Source organism: Apaloderma vittatum, unplaced genomic scaffold (genome assembly GCF_000703405.1).
Source record: "Apaloderma vittatum isolate BGI_N311 unplaced genomic scaffold, ASM70340v1 scaffold43754, whole genome shotgun sequence".
In the NCBI taxonomy this organism is placed as follows: Eukaryota; Metazoa; Chordata; class Aves; order Trogoniformes; family Trogonidae; genus Apaloderma; species Apaloderma vittatum.
Window position 1 is genome coordinate 1 of NW_009714047.1, and position 387 is coordinate 387.

The window sequence follows — 387 nt, forward strand, 5'->3', positions numbered from 1 at the left end:
CCGTATATTTGCAATGCTAAGGATAAAGCCACCAGCAGCGAGGAGCAAACGAGAGATGGTGCGGGAGAGGGGTCCTCGGCATCTGGAAAGGACAGGGCGCCTTGTTTTTGAAACTGTCAATTCTCTCAACCCCTATTGTGAGCGCTTCATGCAAAACATCTCGGGCCTTTTAAAGCGGGGGCTTGTGAGGCCGCCTCGGAGTGAAAGGGAGAGAGGGAGAGAGAGGGGCCTAGGGCACGGCAAATAATTATATCAGCGCAGTGAAAAAATGCAACGTGGAAGGCCTAAAACTGGCTAGCTGTCCCTTCCAGACAGGTTTTCAGGCAGGCCACGGCGCTCACCAGTGAGCCCTGGCTGGCTTGCTGGCAGGGGCCCCATGCTTTGGCT